We start from the raw sequence: 18,090 nt of genomic DNA, 5'->3' as shown, positions 1-18,090 counted from the left end.
GAATAAAACACATGTCCTTAAACCAAGCACATGAATCTATATTTTGGCTGCCTAAAATGATGAATACAGACTTTCATAAGTGTTGAATATTTACAGGATGCCGAGTTCAAGAATGATCCTGAGCCATTATCCAACGGTACACTTCAAATACAGGCTTGTGCCTCCTGATTTTTTTTTGGCTGTGTGGTGAGGAGATGCGGCAGATTGATTTTATGTATTTGGAATGTCCTATAGTTCATAATGACTCAGCTTTAAAGCAAGCTTGTGAAGAGAAGACACAGAGGCGAAAATGTCTGTGAAAGACCTGCGTTAAAGCCTAAGTAGCACATCATAGTGCACAGGGCATGAAGGGAGCAGGAGTGGTTTAAATAGACTTAGTACTAATATTCTATTTATAGCTCTTTCAGGGTGTTGAAGGTTCAGCATGATAAAGCATGACTTGTACTTTTAACAGGACTAACCTATCTCCAACTGCAATCTGTATCAGAGGCACAATAACCTTTATATATAGTTACTTTTCATTTATAGAGGGAACTCCACTTAATCCATAGGCAGCATTAGATATGTAATGAGTGGAAAAGGAGAGGGGAGTAAATGCCTCAGCCCAGTCCCATTGATCACGTGGCAAGGCACTTACAAGTCCCTTCTCTCTGTTTACACTGAAGGATAATTTTAAAAGTTTATGTTTCATTAAATATGCAGTAATAAATAGAAAAGTATATTAAATTGTTAGATTATTAACAACTACCATTTCACTGATAAGAGACAAAGCATGTATTTTTTTCCTTACATTAAGCTTCTTAAGACCAAGGTGCATACCACTCTGCATGATACCAATATCCATTCTCTCCAGTACTGTGTTTCCAACAGTTGTCAGTATCAGCTGTCTCACTAGAAACTTCCAGAAATTATGCCGGAGTCAGTTTTCCCTTTCAGAGAAGTTCCCTTCCCACGCTCAACATGTAGGCTGTCTATGCTCTATAGTATGACTGGGTTTATTCTGTGCAATTTTCAATTTGTCTTAATTTGAAAAGGACAAATTCAAAATCAGCAGATACAAGTATGCTTATAGTTTAGAAAACTTTATACCATAGTCAGGTTCATATGTATACTCAATATGAAATCTTAGTGCACGTTTTACCCAACTGGTCACCTAATGTAAAATATGTTTTTTCTCTCAAAAATACAGATTTTTTTTTTGCTGGACATAATTCATTACAGGCTATCAAATATTTTCTGATATTCATTGATACATTGACACACTTTGTACACCAGTCATTTTAGAGGGGGGAAAAGTACATACATCTGATACAATAGAACTGAAGCATTAGGTTTCACAATCACAGAATCATCGAATCATTTAGGTTGGAAAAGACCTTTGCAATCATCAGGTTCAGCTGTTAACCCAGGACTGCCAAATCCATCACTAAACCACGTCCCTAAGCACCATGTCTACACGTCTTTTAAACACCTCCAGAGATGGTGACTCCACCACATCCCTGGGCAGCTTTTTCCACTGCTTGATAACCCTTTCAGTGAAGAAATTTTTCCTCATATCCAACCTAAACCTCCCCTGGCACAACTTGACACCATTTCCCTTTGTCCTATCACTTGTTACTTTGTAGAAGAGACCTACCCCCATCTCACTACAACCTTCTTCCAGGTACTTGCAGAGAGCAGTAAGGTCCTCCCTGAGCCTCCCTTTCTTCAGACTAAACCACCCCAGTTCCCTCAGCGGCTCCTCATAAGCCTTGTGCTCCAGCCCCTCCACCAGCTTCGCTGCCCGTCTCTGGACACGCTCCAGCCCCTCAATGTCCCTCCTGCAGTGAGGGGCCCAAACCTGAACACGGCATTCGAGGTGCAGCCTCACCAGTGCCGAGTGCAGGGGGACGGTCACTGCCCCGGTCCTGCTGGCCACACTGTTTCTGACACAAGCCAGGGGGCTGTTGGCCTTCCTGGCCACCTGGGCACACTGCTGGCTCACGTTCAGCCGGCTGCCGACCAGCACCCCCAGGTCCTTTTCCTCTGGGCAGCTTCCCAGCCGCTCTGCCCCAGCCTGTAGCGCTGCGTGGGGTTGGTGTGACCCAAGTGCAGGACCCGGCACTGAGCCTTGTTGAGCCTCACACACTCAGCCTCGGCCCATCGGTCCAGCCTGTCCAGATCCCTCTGCAGGGCCTCCTGCCCTCAAGCCGATCAGCACTACCCCACAGCTTGGTGTTGTTTGCAAACTTACTGAGGGTGCACTCAGTCCCCTCATCCAGATTGTTGATAAAAGCCAGTGTCTCCAGGAGAATGCTGTAGGAAATAGTGCCAAAGGTTTTACCAAGATCCAGGTAGACAACATCTACAGCTTTCCCTCAGCCACTAAGTGGGTCACCTTGTAGAAGGAGATCAGGTTCATCAAGCAGGACCTGCCTTTCATAAACCCACGCTGGCTGGGCCTGATACCCTGGTTGTCCTGCACGTGCTGCATGATGGCATTCAGAATGATCTGCTCTATAATCTTCTCAAGCACTGAAGTCAGGCTGAGAGGCCTGTGGTTCTCCAGATACTCCTTCCTGCCCTTCTTGTAGATGGGCATCACATTGGCTAACCTCTACTTTTCTGGGACCTCCCTGGTTTGCCAGGACTGTTGATAAATGATGGAGAGTGGTTTAGCAAGCTCCTTTGCCAGCTCTGTCAGTACCCTTGGGTGCTTCCCATCCAGCCCCGTAGTTTTGTGTGTGATAGCACCACTAGTCATGTTACCAGAAACACCAATGAGGAATCAGAGTTGGGATAAAAGCAGTTTCTTCAAGCCTACACAAGCTGTTCACCCTCATGTTCACCTGACCATCTATTACCTATTTTGTTCATGAGTTTTGTCTTACTTCATTTCAAGGCTTCCTTCATTAGGCTGAACGAGTGTATACAGAGAAACTGTATACAGGAGCTCTGCAGCTGGAGCTGTCAGCACAACGGTGGGCAGGGAGCCCCAGGCCCCTGCCCTGCTCCCCAGCAGCCAACAAGAAGTCATAAGCCATAGTTTGGGACATGAAGTTCATGTCACTGAAGTGGTCTACTGTGCTATTGAGAGTGCGGTTTATCTCAGACAGTGTGTGGTTTGCTTGGTTTGGCTGCTATGGCTATTAATCTTAGAGCAGAGAGAAAGGGGACAATTTAAAGACAGCTGTTTAGGACAGAACTAAGTCATCCTCACCATGGCTTCCACATGCGGAAATCTCAGCTTGAGGTGTCATTATGGTTTCTAAGAGGGTTAGAAACGTTCATCTTTTGAATATATTTTCTTTCCTGTTTTACTTTGCAGTAAATGTATCGCTTGTAGTGGTGCTTTGGCTACTTTCAGATGTGCCAAGTTAACTATAAGCTTCGCATAGCTGACTCTTTTCATCTGCACCTTTTTGTCAACATCTCCGGCAAAATCCCCAGCTGATGTGACCTGGCCTATCCCCATGAAAGTCAACGGACACCAGCTGAGAATCTGGCACTCTCAGAGGCTTTGGCTGCATGTGCAAAATTATCAACCCAGTGGAGACAACTGGAATTCAGCCGCTGATTTCAGTGGATTTTTTTTCTAGATTCATTAACAGCAAGGTAGAAAACACACCAGAAATTTCTCTTGGCTTTCACCTTTATGGAAAACATTTTGGAAGAATCAGGAGAGCTGTAGAGCTTTGTTGCTCCCACTGTCCACAGAATGAGGCTATAGTACAATAACTATGTAAAGAATATATATGTGCTTGAGTAAACATGGCCTTAGGTGGGTTCCTCAGCTATGCTAAATATCTGGACATGTTCATCAGACAGCTGAACACAAAAACGTGAAACAGTCATTATCATTAGAAATGCCTTATGGAGAATGTCATGGCAACCTAGACAGACAATATACTTTGCTATAGTGTCTCTTCTAGTTCTTTTACGCATAAGACATGAGGTTCAAAGAGCTGGTGAACTGGTGCTACATTCAAGCCTAAGTATATGGCAGTTGTTCACAGTGTCTGTCTGTGCTACTAAATCAAATATTTTTTCTTAAGGAAGCCAGCTGGCTACTTCTGTCCTGTTCAAAGGCCTGCTTACGCACATGCTTACCTCCACACTGTGCAAATCTCTTGCTATCCAGGACAGGGTGCATGCAAGCTGCCCTGAACATGTTGACTCCCAGAATGTGTCTAAGTGTTTGGGGACTGCTCAGCTGACCAGGGCCAAAACGATGCCAGGATTCTAAAAATTCAGCAATATTCGCTGCTCTCCAGAGCTCAGAAACTCCTTAATTTGCTGGTATAGTCAAAGCCTGAGGCCCCAAATCCACCAGAGGTGAAATAGGGTGAAGGCATGTGTGGTCACCAGTATGAAGCCAGAGAAAGTCCCTTTGAAAACATGTATGCTTCTGAGCTTTTCTTTCTGTCAGCAAGTTTAAGTGCTAAAAAATCATATGCTTGGCTTAAATACTATGAAAGCTTGGGGTGCCCATTTTATTTGATTTTTTTTTCTTTAATCCTTTAATCCACAACATTCGTTCTTAGTATTTTTTATAGGCTAAAATAACATAATTTTCCTCTCTGTTGTTACCATGAATGTACTTAGTTCCCAGAGTAAATTGAGGGTGTGGAAATCTTCTGGTTTCTTGGTGGCTTTCAAAATCTACTGACACATTAGTTACATCTTTTTGATTGTTATGAGGACTTAAAAGTGGTCTGTGAATGATTTTTAAAGGACTAACAAGAAAAAAAAAAAGACAATTATCTTATGCCCTTTAAAAGAAAATATCTAAGAAACTTTCACCTTTAAAATTACTACTTCATGTGTTCAGCCTTCTCTGGACGCTTTAAAGTCAGATGCCCTCATTAGTCAGTTTATTGGTGTGTGGCTATTGGAAGACAGCTTTTGAAAAGGTGGTGTTATTCCCAGACCTTGACTTGACAGAGGTTGAATAATACTGGCTCTGGTTCTAAAGAAACAAAATAGTTTCTAGGCTGGATCTTTGTAAGCATCTAGAAATTATATTGGATGTTTGTAAAGAAGCATCTCTGAAAGCCTTTCATTTTTAACCTTTTCTTTTTTCTGTTTGGGAGGGAGGGTTGTTGTTGGTTTTGGTTTGGGGTTTTTTGTTTGTTTGTTTTTAAGCTACACATGCAGGTCCTTTCAAGAGCAGGGATATTCAATCCTACAGAGTTCTGGTTTTTTCCATTATTTACTTGGTTTCAGTATTTTTCCAAGTACCAAGGTACTTCCATTTTTTTAAAAAATAAGAAAAAAAATAACATTGTCAGCATCAATAAATCAACAACCGAGAAGAGTCACTTCCTATCAGGGTTTCAAAAGTGCTTCATAGTTTTCCAATCTCCTGTCTGTAGTAATCATCTTTGATGTTTCACATATGCATGGTATATGAGGCCAGGGTTTAGAACATAGCTGAGGAAGGAAAGAAGGCAGGAAGGAAGGAAGGAAGAAGGAAAGAAGGTAAGAAGAAAGGAAGGAAAAGGCAGGAAGGCAAGCAGACAGGCTGAATTATCTGTTTATAACTACGTAACAGTCTATTTATTATATGTAATGGCAGGCAGGATCTGTCAGAGGCCAATTAATGGAAAGCACAGCCCAGTGGTGGAGACACAGACATATATGAACAAAATGAGGAAAAAAACCTACCTTATTTTCTGCATATGAGTGTGTATGTGTATTTGCATAAATACATCAAATAGTCATGCAGTAGTCGATATGTCATTATTGTTACTTGTATTCAGATCAATATATAAATGAAGAATGAACAAACATAATATAAATGAAGAATGAACAAACATAATATATGCCACTGCCTTAATACTGTGGATACTAGAAGGCTGCTCCAAATACTGCTGCCATCTGCAATACAATTTCTCAAAAGTGCTGTCATTTCAACAGGAGAGGGAAGTGATAGGCCAAGTTTTCATAGCTGCTCATAAAATCACCTGAATTTCACCTTCACTTCACTAGTTAATTTAGCTTTTATATATTATTAGAATTAGTTTGGGGATTTTGTTTAAAGAATTAAATGTTTTTCTTAACAGGTCTCCAGCTTGGCCTGCATGTTTTAATTTTGAGTTTGCAAGGATTATGGCAATGTAGCAACTGTTTTCATTTTATCTTTCCCTTTCATTGCAGTAGCATTGCTTTAATCAAGCATTCACAGTCTAGTTGCTCTCTCTTTCCAGCGTATTTTGATTTTCATTTCAGACAGCTTTAAGGATAATTTGTGTAACTTGCAATGTTTGGTGTTTTTCTTGATGCTTGAATAGGAAGATTGTGTGAGCACATCAGCTTTTTAAAGGTGAGTTTAATTTTGCAGAGTTTAGGGAAAGCTTGAAAATGGGAAGCACACGAAAACCAGAAGGCAAAAAGCATTATTCTCATTATGAGTGTTGAAATTTCCTGACTTCAAGTAGGTAAAGGGATCTGTTACTGCCTGTCAGATGCTTGAAGCTGCCAACGCTGCCCTTGTTCCACAACTTCATCACCTCATACTGTCATTAATAGTGGTCATCAATGCCCACAAAACTTTTTGCTTTGGGGATATTTGTTGATTTTTGTAATCTTCCATAGGAAGCCAGGCAGACACAGAGGATGAGGTTTCTGTTAGAAATTCACCCAGTTTCCCTCAGCCCTACCCATACGCAGCCATCCAGCTAAACTGCAGCAGAGCTGGGAGTGCTGAGGAATGACCAGATGGAAGACCTCTTTGAAACCAGAGGATGGTATTGAAGTGGGGAGCAGTGAGAAGCCTAGCAGCCATTCTGCCTCCCTGCGCACACTGGGGGACAGCTGAAGCACAGACCCAGCCCCAGGGCCTGGGAAATGCTTCGAGGGCCACCCTTTGGAAAACCTTTCTGAATCACCAGCTTGTCTGCACCAGCTCCTGCAGGAAATCTGGTGGTTATTGCCCAGCCTCAAGCCCCTGTAGCAAAAGTCATCTCGCAGAATGCTTTCTGCACAGTTTTAACAACTGTACATCATGTTTATAGAATATTAATGTCACCGCTTTTTTCAACACTTTCTAAGGAATTTACATCTTGATGCCATGGACTGCTCAGTCAGGAATACACACAAAGCTGTCTTCAAGTGAGGTAAACTGGTATGGCTCTGCTGGGTTCTGCGGGGCCAAGTCAATGACAGTTCCAGTGGTGCTTAAGTAGTAATTTTAAAAAGTTCAGACTGGTTAGCAAGCTGTAATTAATATTGTTCAGATGCCATAGTATTAAAAAAGAAATAGAGAGAAAGGTGGAGAAAGAAATAAAGAAATAGAGAATGTTTTCATGTAATTTATACACCAGTTCCCCAAAAGGTTTCTTTCATAGTGATGTCACTTGGAGTGATGAACACCAGGAGCTAATCCACTCAGGTCACACCAAAATGAAAATGATGGAAGAAAGAATTGAGGCAATATGTGAAAATGTGGAAATAACATCTATGGGCATTTTTAATGGTGCCCTGTGACTGCCAAAGAGGTAATATATGAAAAGTGGTTTTAATGTAATGCAGAAGGTTACAAGTGATCAAAAAAAATCAGTTGGGATTTTGCCATTGGCCTCCATGGGAGAAGGATCAAGGCCTCAGAGAGCTATTTGGTTGGCATTTAACTTTTAACAGCTGAGACGAATTTATTATTCACATTCATTACACCACCAGTTTTGAAACATGAAGGAACAGCACAAGAGAGGAAGTACTTGGTTTATGCAGGACACAATGAGAAGTGTTATACAGATAATTGTGGAAATTAGCTAAGTACACTACACTTCCAGCATATGACATGACTGAAACATATAGCTGTTCTAGTATGTCATAATTTTTCACTTCTTAAAAGAAGTGTTGAACCTGATGAGGAACAGCTTGCATTGGGTCCCACTGATTTAATTTGTACATACTGTAATTTACTAGGCTGCAGTAAAAACAGTCATTTTGTGAGGCTATCATAAGCTCATTAGAAGCGTACTGAGAAAGCTTAATGGCTTACAACCCACAGCTTCATGCATCCGTTTTACAGAGATCCCTTCCCAACAGAGCCTGCTGCATGGTGTTCTATGCTGCTGGCAGTACAGCAGTTTTCACACACACCCCAGAAAATTAGAGGAATTTGTGAATAACAAGATTAAAGACAGAGCCAACATTTCAGGACTACCTGGGAGTGCTGCTGGGACAGGGAAAATCTTATGTATTGTTAACCATGGTGAGGCTGGTTAGCTGTTAAGTACTGTATAGTGTAACTAATCAAAAGCTCCAACAACCCAGACAATGGGACAGAAATAATTACTCTCCCAGAGCTACTATTGTTTCATGCTCAGCCTTCTCTGGACTAATAAAGGGTTTAAATTTAAATTGTGTTAAGAAAATGTCAGTATTACAAAGAACTACAGCATTCAGTTGCTTGAACACAGCATCAGGTAAGCTACATAATGGATTTAAACATAATAGGCCAATGGAGAGTGAAGTACAAACAAACTCCTTTTCCATCCCCTTTTTCATTTGCTATCTTTATTAGCCTCTAATGCTTTAGGATACAAAATAATAAGGGCACTTTTTCAAAAAAAGAAAGAAAGAAAGAAAGAAAGAAAGAAAGGAAGAAAGGAAGAAAGGAAGAAAGGAAGAAAGGAAGAAAGGAAGAAAGGAAGAAAGGAAGAAAGAAAGAAAGAAAGAAAGAAAGAGAGAAAGGAAAAAGGAGAGAAAATGCATGGAGTATTCTGCATTCAATTAACTGAGCTTAGAGACAGGTAGATTTTTAGAATCAAGTGGGCTGATGCAATGAGCCAGTCCCTCAGATGGAAAAAAAAAAAATAATCATGAGAGCTCTGTTCATATCAGTGGGGCTGCTCAGATTTGACACCAGCTAATATTAAGATTCATATTAAGAAGCTTTTGTCTGTCATTCTCTTCCCGAAGAGAAGAAAATGCTCCTCCTGTAAGATGCTAAACACCATGGCTGCTTTCCAGGGAAGCACTTTAAACACATGCATGTTCTCACAGTAGGCAGCAGCCTCCTCTTCCAGCAGAAAACAATGTGTTTTGCTGGACTGGACCCACGATTCTTAGTGCTCAGCACGTTTGACGTGTGGCTGTCTCCATTTATACATTGTGGCTGTGTGAGCTGAGTTACCTCTACCAAGAATAAGTTAATAAATTGCAATTGCTTCCCCTTTGTCTTATTCAGCTACTCAAATTAAAAATAAACTTTAAAAAGCAAAACTATCATTATGAGTATACAACCTTAATGTTACAGTTAAGAGCATATCTTTTTTTTCCCCAGAAATATGTTTCCTTTAGTCTCGCATACAATATTCTCTAATCTCACTGATGTTTCTGAATTGCATAACTGAGGGTTGAATGGCAGGTTGATACTTCTAGGCAGCTAACTGAAAATTCAAATTGGGCCAAAAGCAAAGTTCCTGGGGAACAAAGGATGGCCCATGGCACTGACACAGAGACTTGAATAAGTCTATTAAACCAGTATTTTCATGCTGGAGACACTGAAATTAAAATGCACATAGACATATTGATGCTTAAGAAGTTGACTGGCTTTTTGAGATGCCTTTTTCAAGTTTACTTGAATGCAGGTTTACAGTTTTATTTTCGGTGAAGCTGAGCTGGCAGTTGATCAACACCTGCAAAATCTGTTAGCCCTACCTTTATCAGAACTCTGAAGATATCTCTGCATTTTTTATATTATTCTACAAAGACTGCCTCCAAAATACAGTGCTTCTGGGAACTGCTAGACTTGAAAATGCTGACTGCTTGCACTACAATCAGTTTTGTTAGAACCATTACTTTTCAGATGAGATTAATATTATTCAGTTGCAAATGAAAAAAAAATAGGCTGGTACAGCATTTTTATTGTAGCTCTGAGTGTATGCTATAGTTATAGCAAAAAGATCACATTCAGCATAAAAACTCTTATTAATTTACTTCCTGTCCACTGCATTTAAAATGTCTTTGTGATATTAAGTTCAACATACCTGTGATGTGAATTCAAAGACTCATCTAACCTTGGATGTCAGTGGAAGTAATATAAAATTTCCTGGATCAGAGCCTGTTGCATGCTTGAATATCTTTTCACAAAAAAAAAAAAAAAACCAAAAAACAACAAAACAAAAAACCCACACCAAAAAACCACAGAAATAAAAAATAATTAAAAAAAAAATTAAAAAAACCAACCAAGCAAACAAAAAACAAGGAAAGTGACTGAAGTTTTCTGAGGTAGACATCTTTGGGTTTGTGCCAGATGCTTTTTTATCAGTTTGATTGAGAAATAACTATGCACTACCTTAAAAAACAGCTTCCTAAAACTTACCACGAAGTTTAGACTGTGTTTGGGGTTTAAAGGAGAAACTTGTTAAGCGAGGGCCTTTGACATGGAGAGTCCCAGAGACAACATGGGAGAAACAAAAGATCTGGTCATAAAATCCAGGAGTCTTAAAATTGATTAACTTTTCTGTCAGTTGTTCCATTTTGCTTCTCTCTAGGTTACTCAATAAAATAAAAAAGTGTGTTTATGTGTGTGTGCATCTTGGTTTTTTTAATAATTAAAATAAATCCAGTCAAATTCCATTCAAGAATTTGCATACAGATTTTCACCAGTGCAATAAGGGGCATTTTAACTTAATGTATTTCCTCTTTTTAGAATGCGTTGACCATTCTCTGACCCAAGACAATCCTTGACTGGTCTTTATGCATGTACTTATTGGGCACACCGTGCATGGCACATTGGAACAACTGTTTCACACAAAAACATGAATTACAGACACATAAAATTTTTGTGAACTGGGCTGTAAAATTTCTGATGCAGTGTTCTCTATCTGACTTGACAGCTGGTATCTGGTCTGAAAATAGTATATTTTTCCTCAAATGCTAGTCAGCCTGTTACTTTGCATTGCATAGATATAAGCACATGTACGGATAAGAAATAACCTGGGGAACAAAGAAAAGTCTTCTTCTAGAATAGTGGTAATTTTGTGCCACTTTGGCATGAGCATACCTTGAGTCCACAATGGCCTGCTGGCAAGTGTGTTTTGCAGTGCTGTGCGTGCTTAGCAATCCCCTAGACCAGAAACAAACATCCTATGCCCTGTCCTGCAACCTTTAATCTTTAAAAAGAAAGGCTTCTGTGAATAGTGTTCCTAAATAAAAGCTTGAGAATTGAGCCTAAAGTGCACATGTTGAAGGACAGGTGATAGAGGATATGTTCTGCAGCACTCCAGAGAGGATGAGCTGGAGTAAGAAATCTGAGGAGCAAATGGTCTTCAGAGACAATGTCAGAGCTGGAAGCTGAAGAGTTCAGTCACTGCTCTCCCTGTCTTGACAATGGGCCTGATGCTGTTTTGAATTGAATTCCCGTACCGGCCCAAGCTTTGCTGCCGCGTTCCAGGTGTGTGCATTGGTATGGAGGATCAATTTTACTGGAGCCAGGAGGGCTTCTGCACACCCGCCACAGCACCTGTCAATTACAGAAGCTCTAGAAGGAAGACTGCATGGTAGTTTGTAACATCTACCTGGAGAGATGCTTTCCCAGAGTACTGCTTTCCTGTAAGGGATCACAGGTACTCCATCTTTTTGAATTAGAGCAGTAGAATAGAGAGCTGATGACAGACTGAATTAACACGGTGCCCACTAACATTTTGTATAGTTTGGGAGGTTGTCAGAGAAATACCACTAGCCCAATGTAGGATGCTGGCTGCAGTTACTCTGAAGTGACAAGTAATAGGTGATTTTCTTAGATGTCTTTCTTACAGCTAGATGCAGTGAGATAGAGACCAGCCTCAAAGGGAATTTGATTTGGATCATCATAATTAGTAATGCTGTTGTGCTGTCAGGGTACCCTTCATGTAAATCATGGGCAGCAAACCGGTTATTAAATTTTTCAATTTGTTTCCAGCAGTTTTTCTTCATAATTACACAAAAGATGACTCCTGGATGCAAGGGAACAGGCAGCGTTATTTCTGGTGTGTTTTGGATTACAAAATGTCTGTTTGAATTATACTAAAGGAATGTATGTGTTTGTTTCTGTGAAGAGTTGATTAAATCACGTTCTTGGGGATAAGAAGAGTATGGGATATTATAGTTCAAGAAAACAGTTGTATGAAAAGCCACTCCAGTAAAGAATGGGGGAGGAACAGAAGAATAAAAATTACTTTCTGGGTCCTAAATAGCATCCTCCATTAGCACCTATGCAGCGTACCCATGTCCTGCTGCCTTCTCTCCTCTCCCTTTCCTAGAAAAATAACTTGTTTCAGTCCTTTTTTTAGTTTGGGAGTTGAAGAATTAGGGCTGTGCAACCCTGTATATACCAATTTCCTTGTTTTTCTACAAGCATGCATGCCTGTGAGGCAAATCCCCCTTAACAAACCCTTCCATGAAGCTTTATCAGTGACTTCCAACCTAAAAAAGAAGATGATGATGAAAACCTCCCTTCTAATAATAGGTGCAAACAAGCAAACAAAACCATTCAAGGCTGCTTTGAGATTGAACTCTTATAGCTACTTTATGTAAAATTTCCTCTTTGGTGTGTTTTGAAATGAATGTCCCAGTTCTTCGGGGTATGAACTATATTTTCTCTGTGCTATTTGTAAAGTAAGCTGTATAAAACATGTCCCATTGTTGTAAAAGTTGGAAAATAATGTGATAACCACCTGTATCTATCTACATCTGTCTCTCTGCCTGAAAGCCCAATAAATGCAACGGTTATCATACCTACTGCCTTGTTACAAATAAACTCTTGACACTGAAAAATATCAGTACCTCCTCTCACAGAGCATCCTCAGCCTGTCTGTCTTCTAATCTGCATGTTTCCAGGACAAGGAATTTTCTGATACTGTGAGAAATCATGAGGCTAAATTTTTTTTCAAGCTCATTAGGGGTGAAAGAAAGGAGAATACTCAATATTTCTGGGGAATGAAGACAAAGGAATCCCCTCCCTACTGAGGCATATCAGTGGAAGTGTTATCCTGTCTACTTAAAAAAAAAAAAAAAAAAAAAAAAGGATTTTTTGCATATTTTTTCTGTCTCCTTTGAGTTGTCTAAAGTGTGAATTAAAGCTTGCTTTTTAACAACAAAAAAAAATCTTTATAAATAATTCACATGGGATATTTTGACAATTTCAAACTTCCTCTGGGTTTTTGGGTTTTTTTACCAAGCAAAATATTCACTACTGACAACTCTTTCTCAGGAGATACTACTCACAAGAAATCAACACTTCCCTTGTTGTAAAAATGCTAAAGGATTCCTCCTTTAGCCTTCATGCCTAATTTTGGTTCTCAGATTTTGCAAATGGATCTACTCTGAGTAAAATCTGAATCAACTGCCAAAAATCTAGGCAAGGTGCTGATCTCATAGAATATATTTACTCTGCTATCTGTGTACTCATTTGTTTGCAGTCTCTTTTCACCAAGCATGCTGTCTCATGAGACAATTAGTTGAAAGAACATCGATAATTAAATTGCTCATTGAATCTGTCCTGGATTTTAATTTGTTCTTTAAGTTTTGCATGGAAATCCTACTTTTAATACAAGTAAATGCAGAGAAATACAGCAAAATATCCAGCATTTTATTTTAGCATAAAAAGGCATGTACACTATGATTACTGGCTTTTGAGCTATTTCCAACTAAATTAAAATAATGAATAGTTGTTTAGTATACTTGCTTCGATTAAAACTCTGGCTTAGAGGTTTCACAAAGTAGACTTCATAATACTGTTAACAGCAAAAGTTGATGGCACCTTTGTTCATTAAAGCAGTGAGCAGACCTTCAGGTTTGTTGTATACCTAGTGACTTCTAGGAAAGTCATTAAAAAGTCATAAGATCCTTAAACATGTGCCACATAACTGTATGAATTTAAGCTTAGTTCTTGAGGTCTAAGACATATTTTTCTTATCTTGAAAAATTGTGTTGCTGTAACAAGTTGTTCTTTATTTATTCATCTATATTACAGTAGTACCTAGAAGTGTCTGCCAAATTATGGGTACCACTTTAGCAGACAGTCTGCACCTACTCAATCAAATACAGCCCTTTCCCCACAGTTTGCAATTTAAACAAACCACATATAAGAGAAAGGAAAATTACAGTAAAAAATGGCATTATCACTTTTTTGTCAAGGAACTGAGGCGTAGCCATCCCTCTAGGAAAATATTTAAATTCAGGCTAGAAACAGTAAGTACTTTAATAATTCTTGAGATTTTAAAATTGTCTCTATAGAGAAATAGGCCTGCATAAACCAAGATTGTACTGGACTTGGAATTCCAAGTTATAAACATTTCTCAGTTAATGCAGCATTAAAACATAGTGTTACTTATGACTGAATCAATTTATGCAGCCCTTGTCCTGGCACTGAGCAACTTTCCAGAAATTGACTTTGCAAATGTAATATTCTTTTAATAAGCTTCTCATATGTAATCCAATACTGAAATAAAATAATAAAAAAGTGTTAATGCTGGCAATAGAGTCTATAATTGGTTAACTTCTCCTTCATTTACTTAACAAGGCATTTACTTGTTCATATTAAAAAGCTGTATCATGGCAGAAGACATCATATGAAATCTGAACCCCAAGGTAAATGAAGACATTTCTCCACATTGGCCTCACAGACACCAGAACTCCCACAACAGAGTTTTAGATTCAAGAAAGACATGAAGGTATTAAAATCAGATATACATCTGACCGAAAAATCTCATCTCTGGTAAATAAAAGAAATAGAAAAGAAAAAAAGAAAAGAGGAGAGAGCAGAGCAGCCTTATGTTCTAAAATACTTATTCTCTAGAAGTTACATAAACCAAGAAAATTTGATTCTTAATGTAACTGATTTTTAATTGTAAAGATCATCTTCATTTGTAAGTTTCAATTCATATATAAAATGGATCAATACATTAAAATTATTTTTAAATTGTGTGATAATTAATTTAAGTAGACATTACTTAAACATTAATTGCTCCACATTCTCTGCGTAATTGTACAAGACCTATATGCTGCCTCATAACTGCAGTTCAGGCAGATAAATCACACTAATGCTTAATGTCCATTTCTTATTTTTAGATGACACTTTCTATGACAGAGCATACCCATACTATGTGTAGACAACAGGGGGAAACAACACAAGCCATTACTTATTTAAGAAACTCACTTAGTTACCTTCCTTATCAAAATATTCTGAACTCTTTTTATCTCCTAATGTGGTACCATGATGCACACTCTTATGGATCAGGCAAGACAAAGATGTATGGCTATTGGCTTCTCCACCCCAGTGAACAGCAGGAATCCTTGAAGTCAAGTCAACAGAGCGCCAAAGCCATTTTGCAGGAATGATAATAACACAAAATAATATGTAACCAGAAGAAAGCTGTAATGGATGTAAGACCTGAAGATCTAAGGTCTCCTTGGAGATGTTACTGAAGTCTGAAGAGCTGTTTTCCAGTGAGTGGGATACTGGAGAAGGAGTCAAGCTCTTTCTCAAGCCTCTCTTGTCCTAAAATATGCAATCAGGTTTTCAAACTAATTTGGAGGGACAAACAGGTGGAATTTTTGCGTAAAGCTTTTCTAGCTGTGCATACCCCTATCTGAACTGTGGGATCTTATTTTGTTCTGTTAGAAAAACAGGATTTTTTTTGATGGACTGAGCTTTTTACTGACTTCAGTACTCCTTTTCCAGGATATAAGCACTTTCTTGCTGTAAACGGAACACAGTTGATAATATTTAGAAAAATTCTGCAAAGTAGAATTTTCAGAAACTGTTCATTTGCCATTAAACTCTGCTTTGTATAGGACATTTTGAACACAGTTTTGGAAAAAAAAAAAGAAATAAAGAAGAAGGCGGCAATGAGTGGTTTTCATCTTGGTACTGAGTGGTTTAGAAAAGATGAAAAAAATTATAAGCAACTCAGGGAGGCAGTAAAAGGCTCTCCTTGAACCCATGGAAAGGATTTGGCTAACTGGGAAAGTCTGAGGGATTAGAATTGAATAAAGCAAAATAAAAGTAAGAACACATAAAATATAAAGCCTCTTTCTTGCTGTTCCCTTTTGAATATCCTGGTTTATAACTCCTAGTGCCTTAGGTTGGCAAACTAGATTGTAAGAGTGTAATGTGGAGATATAGCACCTTGGTAAGAGGACAGGAACATTTTGCATGAAATCCTGAAAGCTGCAGAACATCATTATGGAAACTGCAATATTTGGACTAGATGATCTTTAAAAGTCCTTTACAAAACCAAAGCATCCTATGATATTTGTGTGATAAAGCTTCTACATGCTTCCCCTCACCTAGTCTCTTCTTCCTCACCTAAGTGGGATAGTGTCTCACAAAATCTGAGTTATGCTTTTCCACAGTAACTTTTCACCTCCCACAAGTTACTTTATTTTATTGTGAAAGAAAAATATTTCTAAGTATCATTTTTTTTTGAAAGGAGAGCTTATCTCCGACATTTAGATTGGCAAAAGCATTTAAAGAATCACGTATTTCTTGTCAAGCTCCATTTTCATTTCTTTTAAGTGTATTCTTCTTGTTCCCCCGTTCTTCCACATATTCTAATGCATAAATAACATCCTATTGTAATTCTTTTTATCTGACTCTTCTGTTTACCTCCTGCTGCATGTGGAAAGCTTAGAAAAAGCCTATGGAGTGGAATATGGGTTTATCTCTATACCATATTTAGTAGAATAAACAGTGGGAACTGGGAAGAGATCAGCAACAAATAAAAGCTTTAAAAGAGAGGAAGAGTAAAACATGTCACATAAATGGAGCTTTTACTCTCCAGTGTTTTAATGAAGAGGCCCTTTAGGTGCATTATTTTAATTTATCAGGAGCAAATGGCTTTAAAGGTGAAGTCAGATAGTTCCACCTTCAAGCAAATAACATAAAAGTGTTTACAAAATCATTAGCAGTTTTGAAGACAACTAATCCTTCTCCAGGTCAAATAATTTAGGATCGTCTTAAGCACAATTTAAGAGACAGCTTATACTAGGAAGCGTGAATGACTAGGGAACAAGTTGTGAGAAGAGAAATATGCCATGACCATGATAAGGAAAGATGGTTTCTTGTCCATCATGCTTGGTTAAGGAGATATGACTGTAAGGTGAAATATTTGCATATAGTATTGTTTTGCATGGTCTGTGGCTAATGGAAGCTTTGATGAACAACTCTTTTTCAGCCTTTCTCCATTATATTGCAATAGTTTGCTCCTTAGGCAGTGCTGCTATTTTAACTTCTCTCTACCTACAGAGTGTCTGAGACTTTAAGTTATGAAAAAATCTGGAAGCAAATGTGTACCAAAGTGTTTCCTCAGTTACAGTGCTTATTCAGACTTCAGACAGCTCCTCCCCGCCCCCCCCCCCCCAAAAAAAAAAAGAAAAACACCAAAACCAGCACTAAAAATAACCCTCAACCAAACACAAACCAACCAACCAACCAACCTATTAGGGCTTCATTCAACCTCCTATCTAAAGAAAGATCAAAACCTTTAAATTGACAGTTTAAGTCTGAGGTGAGCTGAATTGCTTCTTGGATGTATCCATCTCACTGTATTTTCTCTAGTGGCAGCCTAAAGGTAGGAAAATACTGATTTGAGTACTTCAGTGTGTGCAATTCAGTTGGGTGAGTACAGACTTCTGAGACCTGTCTCAGAGGCAGAAGAAATGTTCAGAATAATTTCAGAAATGTTTTGTCTTCCAGAAATAGCCAAGGACCAGCAACAGTCACAGCAATTTGCATCCCTGCAATTCAGAGGTTGTGTGGCCAACTGATTACTACTGTAGTATTTCTGTATTGTGTGCAATGTTGCAAATGACTGTATCAGAAAGGTGCACACCCATTTTTTTTCTTCTCCTTCTTCTCATCTCTTTTTCTTCTCACCTGCTATTCATTTTGTCCTTTTCCTCAGTGTACCTGCTCTGAAGCATACTATAGAAACTGGGCAGAAGTGACTGCCCAGTCAGCTGTGCATCCTAGTTAGGAAGTACAGAAGTGCTCACTTTTCCCCACAGAAGCATCCAGGATGAGAATACAAGATGTCATAGAAATCCTAGATTGCTGAGATAGAGCAAAGGGTGTATGATCACTGAAAATTACTCCTTAGATGCCCTTGGCATACT

This window comes from Falco rusticolus, chromosome 3, assembly GCF_015220075.1.
Source record: "Falco rusticolus isolate bFalRus1 chromosome 3, bFalRus1.pri, whole genome shotgun sequence".
NCBI classification, from domain to species: domain Eukaryota; kingdom Metazoa; phylum Chordata; class Aves; order Falconiformes; family Falconidae; genus Falco; species Falco rusticolus.
Note: the sequence above shows the minus strand (reverse complement) of the source record.